The sequence below is a fragment of the Carcharhinus amblyrhynchos genome, chromosome 25 (genome assembly GCF_965287045.1).
Source record: "Carcharhinus amblyrhynchos chromosome 25, sCarAmb.v2.hapA, whole genome shotgun sequence".
Lineage (NCBI taxonomy): Eukaryota > Metazoa > Chordata > Chondrichthyes > Carcharhiniformes > Carcharhinidae > Carcharhinus > Carcharhinus amblyrhynchos.
In genome coordinates this window covers 14,179,965-14,185,964 of record NC_137348.1, presented here as the reverse complement: position 1 = coordinate 14,185,964, position 6,000 = coordinate 14,179,965, and the positions used below count along the sequence as shown (strand labels likewise).

Here is a 6,000-nt window from a genome sequence, read left to right as displayed (position 1 = left end):
TGAGGAGTGGGAGGTTTGGGGGATTTCAGGAAAAACCTTTTTACCCAGAGGGTGGTGACGGTCTGAAGTGCACTGCCTGGGAGGATGGTGGAGTTTGGGATGCCTCACATCCTTTACAAAATACCTGGATGAGTACTTGGCACATCATAACATTCAGGGCTGTGCGCCAAGTGCTGGAAAGTGGGATTAGGCGGGCAGGTCAGGTGCAGACTCGATGGGCCAAAGGGCCTCTTCTACACTATTATTCTGTGATTCAGTGCAACCTATGTTGGACTGCCTCGTGCACTACCCTCCACCCTATGGGCATCACTACTTAAACCAGCATTTATTGCCATTGAGAAGGTGGCGATAGCCAATAGAATTAAGAGCCAATAATCTTCATTAAAGAGACTGGCATCATTAAAACTCGGTCTATTTGCTGATCAGATGCCTGGCGCAGTGGTAAGATTGGCCACATCGCCAAGTGCACTGATCCCTTCTAGCAACCCAATCACTGGCTTCTCATTCAGGAAAAAGTCCAGCTACAATTGGAGCCATTTCTCTTTGCCAGGCTGTTCAGTTTATCGTGACATCAGCAGCTATCCGTAAATGAGCAGCATCTCCTCATGGACCTGCTCCTGGGCCTGGCAAGACACACCATCAATAGGTCCAGGCAGCGGGCGATCGAGGGAGCCGTCCATCCTGACTGTCTGCCCCTCTACCATGGCTACGTTCATGGCCAGGTGTCCCTGGAGAGGGAGCGTGCAGTGTCCCTGGGCACAGTTGATACCTTCTGCACCCATTGGACATCACAGGGGCAGGGGTGCATTATAGACCCTGACAATCACATTTTGATTTAATGTTTTAAGTTTCCTTTGGACTTTGGTTTCTGTTTGGGCCGTTCCCCCCCCCTGCTTCCTTTTTGGGGGGCTGCCCCTCTTAATTTGTCCCTAAGTTAATTTGAGTTTGTTTTTACTCGTTTAGCTCACAAGAACTCCCTAAATGAGCAGCATCCCAAACCGATTGGCTGCCAACTGAGAGATGTCCTGATTGACAGAGGATGGAAGTTCTGTAAAATTGACATTGAATTTGTTCTGGGGGGGGGGGGGGCGAACATCCGACATTGATTCCGCTTAAATCCTAATAATGTATGGACGGTCACTTAAACTGATTGACATTCAGCTTCGAGACTGTACTAAATTGCACTTAAAATAGGGGTGCCTGAGAAACAGTAGTACCAAATACCATCTATTGTTCCTGAGTATTTCAGCTTTATGTCGCGTTATATTAATATTCAATATCAATATTTACTCAACTAATACTGGGTAAGAAAATTGCAACATTTTTCACAAATTAGTGTAAATGCCCCATTGCTTCGCCAGTTCTCGATCTTAGATATTTTGTCCACAATTGCAATTTGATAGGCATTAATTCGTTACAATAAAGTCACATTAAAGGATGGACGTGTTTTGATGGAGAATGATACGAGAAGGTTATGCCTGAGATCTGACTAGGCTACATCTGTCATTTCAATTCGCTCCCCAGCGCCGCCTCTGGGGTGGATCTCTGTCGATATTGGGTTGTGTGCATGTGGAATTAGAGGGCGGACCCTCCCTTGTTCTGCTTAATTTCTCCCGGTGCATCAGCTCATTCAGACCTCTGATCAGCGGGGGTGTTGGGTATCCTTGAGCCAGTTGCTTGTGTGAGACACTGAGGTAAGGAATATTAGCTTGGATTCAGTTTTTGCTTCCCCCTCGCTGACTGCTCTGAACAATACGCTGAGTGAGCTGGGGCCGCAATGAATGGGGGAGTTATGATCCCAGAACGCACTTTAATCTTCTTTTAAACACCAACCCCCCCCCCCCCACCCCACCGCCTCCCCTTGAACTTAAGGGATCAGTTGCCAACAATGAGGGCGAGTCTTTTAGTGATCAGTTACTGGTCCCGCTCTCTGCTTTGGGCAGAGTAATTGTGAATCCCTCTAAAGTATGCAGGACAGAGTTAGGAATCGCTTACAGATTTGCTCGCTTTGCTTTCCATTGGAAAACTGGAATGTTTAACCAAATATGGACATGTCTAGCTATCAGAATCCAAAAAAAATTAAACACAGCGTCAATATTCGGAGTTGCCTGGAGATGATTTTTAATTTCAGTATCTCTATTACTAGTGTCGATTTAAATTTGCGTTAATTTCTTTCTTCACCACCCCCCGCCCCCAGCTCCTGGGTGTTGCCTCTGAAATGCATGGGGCGTTAACCTGGGCTCACTACTCATCCAATTCCAAATTTGTTCTCACCGGCCTTTTTACAAAGTGGAAATTTCATTTTTCTTTTAAACACCGAGTTTTACGAAATGTAGAAGTCCTGATTACGTGCAAACTTTAGGAAGTTTACAGGGTTGCTGGAGCTATTGATGGTCTGCAGGGAGAATGAGTCATTAGAAAGAATTGTTAATGACTAACGCGCTGATTATACAAGGACATTTTTTCCATTGCTCGGGGCGGGGCGGGGGGTAACTTTTGGTTTGTCTTTTTGTGCTAAATCGCAGGATTTTTGCCCATTTAGTTTCTGAGGTGTGCCTCGCTGTGTGGCACTTTCCTCGCCATTTTTAAAGAGCGACCTTTGGACTGAGTTTAGAATTTTGTGGAATGAGTAATCTTCCATAAGTTAATAAACGAGATTAATTGGACTTTTGAAGAGGGTAACAGTATAATATTTGTAGGTGCAGTAGCCCAAGTAATGCGTGGAAATAAAATTGTTGCCACGTCTTGAGGTGGATTGGATTTCACCAGTGGTTTTCCAGACAGTTTATGAATTGATCTCAATGAGAGAACCCTTTTTCAGTAGCAGTTCTGTTAATCCTTTGCCTGCAGCGTTAGAGCAACAACAGCCACAGATGTAAATGGGTTGGTGATGAAATTATTTTGCATTAAATATTTCCCCAAGTTTGCCCCTTTATTTTGGAAAAAGTAGCTGGGCTGTAGTTCTTGTCCAATTGGTCATTCTTTCCTATGTATCTGTTTGGCTATTCAACCATAGGAACTTCACATTGAAACCTGTCAAAGTTTCCCTGATCCCGTGTGTGAGATTATTGATTTGCTTTATTTATTGCCACCTGTATTGGGATACAGTGAAAATATTGTTTCCTGTGCACTATACAGATAAAACATACTCGCTCATAGAGTGCATGGGGTGAGTGGGGAGTAAAGGATAGGATGTGAGATTTGCAGTTAATACAGGGTGAGGAGAGAGATCAGCTTAATTATTTAAAACTAATCACATTCAGATTTTTAGAAGTTATAGCTTGGTTTTTGTTACTCTTTGTTGTGTAAAATCACTGATTTGGAATCAATGAGGCTGCAGTGCCCACCCCAGAATAAAAGGTCCAGGGCAGACCATAGATCAGATATGGAAGAAATGTTCCTGTCGTATTGTTAGGGGGTGGCATTGTTTAGTCCTTGGCAAATGTTGACCATGAAGCTGGGAGGAGGAAAAATCAGAGTTGGACACCCATCATGATAACTTCCCCTCCCCCACTATAACTGTTTGAGTGGGCAGTGCTGACAGTTACAGCCACTTGCAAACTGGCATCATATGGTGCCTCAGAAATGGGGGGAGCTGGGGCGCAGGGTGTGCTTGGGGCTGGAGGGGGGAGCTGGGGGTGTTATGGTCATTGCCAATGAAGAGGATACGGGGAGAGAGAGGAATGGAAGTCCACCATGCAGTCAGAAAGGTCCAGGCGGGTAGTACAGAGATCCCCAAGTGAAACCCTCTCTCCACCAGTATTCTGTTCTGGTGAGGTTGCAGCCAGAGCCAACTCCATAGCAAGGCAGGTGGCTCATTGGGACAGGGTGGGTGGGGGGGGAAGAGCCATAATGCATGATTTGACCATTGAGGGAGCAGATAGGCATTCCCACAGACATGAATCCAGGCTGCTGTGCTTGCCTGTTGACCCCAGCATCCAGACTGTCACTGAGGGGCAGCAGGGCAAACTGATGGGTGGGGGGGATGAATGGCTCTGATGTGGACTGTCAATGCTGACCAATGAGACGGATAGACTGATGCAATCCTGCAGTCCAAAGGTTCAGGGAAGTTGGCTGAAAATTAGCAAGCAGAACTTCAAAAAGTAGCTATCTGTGGATTTTTGCCAGTGTCACGGGCAAGTGAGTACAGAATTGTACAGTAGTAGCTGCACCAAGTCCCCTGTAAATCTCCTGCCTGAGAGGGTGCCAGTCCTTGGGCTGATTACCCATCGGCCATCCTGGCCAAGGTTACCCTTCCTCAGCTATGTTTCCCCTTTTTTTTTTAAAGGGTCCATCACCACGGATGAAGGGAAGGCACTGGAGTAGTGTTAATGTCACTGGACTAATGATCCATGAGTGCTATGGAAACCCAAGTTGGAATCTCACCCCGGCACATAATGAAATTTGAATTCAAAAATGAAGCCATTGATTGTTATAAAAACCGATCTGGTTCACTGGTCCTTTAGGGATGGCACATTGGTTAATGCTGCTGCTGCCTCTCAGTGCCAAGAAGCTGGGTTCAATTCTGGCCTTGTGTAATCTGTGTCTGTGTGGGTTTCCTCTGGGTGCTCGTCTTTCCTCTCTCAGTCCCGGTGCGGGTTAGGTAGATTGGTGATGTTACATTGCCCCTCAGTGTCCCAAGTTGTGCAGATAAGGCGGATTAGAGGTTACAGGGATTGGGCAGGTGGACCTGGGTAAGATGCTGAGTCAGTTCATGCTTGATGGACCACATGACCTCCTTACACTGTTGACATTCTGATTATCCCAATATTAACTGGGACTGTTTTAGTGTGAGAGGAATGATAAGAATTAGGAGCGGGAGTCGGCAGTTCAGCCCCATGAGTCTGCTCTGCCATTGAGTATGATCATGGCTCTCATCTCTGCCTCAACTCCACTTTCCTGCCTGTTCTTCGTAACCCTTCAAACCCTTACTAATTACTTCATCCTTAAATTTACTCAATGTTCTGGCATCCACCATGCTCTGGGGTAGTAAGTTTCCCAGACTCCTGATCCTTTCAGATGCAAATCTGCTACCCATCATCTTAAAGCTATGACCTCTTGTTCTAAATTACCCTTGCCACGCCTACTTTGTTAAATCCCCTTATCATCTTGTACACCTCGAATTAGATCTTCTCTCATTCTTCTTTACTCTGGGGAGTATCATCTGAACTGCCCATTCTTTCTCCATAAGTCAAATCCCTCATCTCCAGATGGAACTACCTCCAATACAACAACATTTCTCCTTGAGTAAGGGGGCCAAAATTGTACGCAATAATCTAAGTGTGGTCTCAGTAATGCTTTGTTCAGTAGCAGCAACACGTCACTACTTTTGTATTGTATTCTATTCTTTTAGCAATAAATGCCAAGGATTAATTTGCTTCCTAATTACCTGCTGTAACCGCATACAAGGTTTCTGAAATTCGAACATGAGCATTGAAGAGGATAGTTGATGTGGGCTTTAGCAAGAATTTTGACAAGGTTCCACAGGGCAGACTGGTTTTGGGATCTGGGGGTATGAAAGCTGCATACAAAATTGGGACTTTGGCAGTGCACAAAGAATGGGAGAATGGTTCATGGGAGTTTTTGTGAATGGAAGGCTGTTTCCAGTGGGGTTTTGCAGGGCTCGGTACTAGGTCTCTTGCATTTTGTGGTTAATAGTAACAATTGAAGTTTGCAGACCATGCAAAAATTGGCCATGTAGTTGTTGAGGAGGATTTGCAGAAATATCAATGGTCTGCTCAGGTAAACAAAGTGGCAAATGGAATTCAATGGAAAAGTATGAGGTGATGTGTTTGGGGAGGTCAAACAAGGGCAATGGATGCCCAATTACTAGGGAGAATACAGAGGTGTAGAGGAAGTGAGGAACCTTGGGAGTTAATACCCACAGATTCCAGAAGGTAATGGTTAAGACAGATGGAACCCATTGGCCAAGGTATAGAATGTAAGAGCAGGGAGGTTATGCTGGAACTGTATAAAATATTTATGGGATCACAACTTTTT

General features: G+C 45.2%; 1 protein-coding gene across 3 annotated transcripts in view; it reads left to right on the top strand.

Moving 5' to 3' along the window:
• The first annotated feature begins 1,561 nt into the window (after nt 1-1,561).
• Nucleotides 1,562-6,000, top strand: part of LOC145358447 (gelsolin-like) — a 66,273-nt gene continuing 61,834 nt past the window's right edge. For 2 of the 3 annotated variants that reach the window (XM_080212542.1, XM_080212540.1), the window contains exon 1: nt 1,562-1,694. The gene's annotated coding sequence lies outside the window, so the exon portion shown is untranslated. The remainder of the gene's footprint in view (nt 1,695-6,000) is intronic. The other variant, XM_080212541.1, reaches the window with a different exon arrangement.